The 2,421-nt window shown below is 42.9% G+C and overlaps 1 pseudogene; it reads left to right on the top strand.

Moving 5' to 3' along the window:
- The first annotated feature begins 606 nt into the window (after positions 1 to 606).
- LOC126253948 (5S ribosomal RNA) lies at positions 607 to 724 on the top strand (annotated as a pseudogene).
- Positions 725 to 2,421: the final 1,697 nt, after the last annotated feature.

The following is a 2,421-nucleotide window of genomic DNA, read 5'->3' as shown; positions in this document are numbered from 1 at the left end:
AGAATCCAGAAACAATTGAACAGCTGAAGCAGTACATCTCATCTGCATGTGAAGCCATTCCACCAGACACGTTGTCAAAGGTTTCGGGTAATTTCATTCAGAGACTACGCCATATTATTGCTACGCGTGGTGGATATGTGGAAAATATCGTACCATAGAGTTTCCCAGACCGCAGCGCCATCTGTTGTTGAAAATTGTAACTACTGTAATTTCGAAAGTTTGTCTGCCTGAAAATGTACTGTTGTCCCAAGCATATTGCAACAAACGGTGTATTTCTATCGCTGCTCGTTTAGTTTTTATTGCCGTTTCAAATATACCGGTCATTTTTGAAACACCCTGTATATATATATATATATATATATATATATATATATATATATATATATATATATATGAAACTTGTGACTGATGTTAACGAGGTCTTTGGAGAAAAGAGAAACCGCTATATTAATATCAAGATCTCAAGATCTCAGACGACGAGCCAATAAAGGAAGGGGAAGTTGAAAGGGGGAAGGAATATATAGAACAGCTGTGGAATTTTGAAGATAGCGGAGATTAAATATAGGGAGCTAAAACGGATTTACACCTTGTAAAGAAACCAGACTGTGCAACGGCCGTGCCGCAGTGGATACACTGGTTCCTGTCAGATCACCGAAGTTAAGCGCTGTCGGGCGTGGCTGGCACTTGGATGGGTGACCATCCGGGACGCCATGCGCTGTTGTCATTTTTCAGCGTGCACTCAGCCTCATGATACCGAATAGTAGCGGCTCCGGTCACAGAAAACCATCATAACGACCAGGAGAGTGGTGTGCTGACCACACGCCCCTCCTATCCGCATCCTCAACTGAGGATGACACGGCGGTCGGATAGTCTCGATGGGCCACTTGTGGCCTGAAGACGGAGTTCTTTGCTTAAAGAAACCAGACTGCAGTATTAGATTCGAATGACATGAAACGGAAGTAGTGGTCAGGAAGGAATTAATTTGTTTGACCCATGGTGAAGACCCTCATGGAGATTGAAAAGACTGGATTTGCAGATTGACGAAAACTATCCTGTGAAAGCGTAACGAAGTTTAAAAAATTAGCATTAAATGAAGAATATTCTACAGTGCCCGCTTATATCGCAGCCGGCGGCTGTGGCCGAGCGGTTCTAGGCGCTTCAGTCCGGAACCGCGCAACTGCTCCGGTCGCAGGTTCGAATTCTGCCTCGAGCATGGCATGGAGGTGTGTGATGTCCTTAGGTTAGTTACGTTCAGTGTGCGATTTGTGCTTTTACCAGTGGGGGGGGGGGGGGGGATGTCTTAGGGGGTTAGTATAATTACATATGTTACTAGCTTGGACCGTGGCGTTACCCATGGTTAAACAGTTATTTCTAAATAGATGTTAATGCCGAAACTCACTATTCACGCGTATGCACTATCAGAAAAGCCATCCCTTGTTATATCTTTAAAAGTACATTATAGGAAAAGCTTATTTACAAAATCATCTACATACAGGTATACGAGGGGAATCCAAAAAGTAAAGGTACATTTGTGAAAAGCTGTACTTATTCTGATGATAGAAAACTGAAACATGCGTTATTTTTCTACGTACATCCCTCGACTTCAATGCAGTTTTCCCTAAGTTTTACGAGTTTTTTTTTATTTCATCAGAAAATACGTTTATCGGTTGCATCTGTAACCAATTTTGCACCGCAGCAATGACGTCTTCATCACTTTCAAATCTTCTCCCCTGTAGTGCTTCCGTTAAGGGTCCAAACATGTGAAAATCACTTGGAGCCAGGTCTGTACTGTATGGTGGATGTTCCAGCACCACAAATCTCAACTCCTTTATTGCGTCGGCTGTCCGTTTGGCCGAATGTGGGCGAGCGTTATCTTGCTGCAGGATGACACCTCTTCACAGTTTTCCACGACGTTTGGATATGATTGCAGGTTTTAGTTTCGTACGCAACACATCACATCCACCATACAATACAGACCTTGCTCTAAAGCCTCGTTTACGCTGGGGCGACGTCTTGCAACATCGTGGCATGTTACGGAAATGTGGCGTGCGTCGTCTTGTCATTTAGTTCTAAATGTTTTGAAATGCTTATCTACTACATAACACTTCTTCAAAATTAATAAGCAAACATATTAATAGTAAGATTGTATTAAAAACTTTCAGTGTTCGGCTCCGCAAATTTAAATTATATGTTAAGTTTTACTCCAGTGCGTGGGAAATAAACATCCCAGGTTGGGATGCATAAACTAAAACCAGAGGAGGGGATGGTCTGATGCAGAGGGGGGGAAATCCCCCCCGCAAATCGCACACTGGTTACTTTTAAGTAGTTCTATGTTTAGGGGACTGATGACCTCACATGTTAATTCCCATAGTGCTTAGAGCCATTTGAGCTTATATCGCCCGCGAAGGCAGCGGAGATATT

This window comes from Schistocerca nitens, chromosome 4 (assembly GCF_023898315.1).
Source record: "Schistocerca nitens isolate TAMUIC-IGC-003100 chromosome 4, iqSchNite1.1, whole genome shotgun sequence".
NCBI lineage: Eukaryota > Metazoa > Arthropoda > Insecta > Orthoptera > Acrididae > Schistocerca > Schistocerca nitens.
The sequence above is the reverse complement of the archived record's forward strand: the minus strand, read 5'-3'. Positions and strand labels throughout refer to the sequence as shown.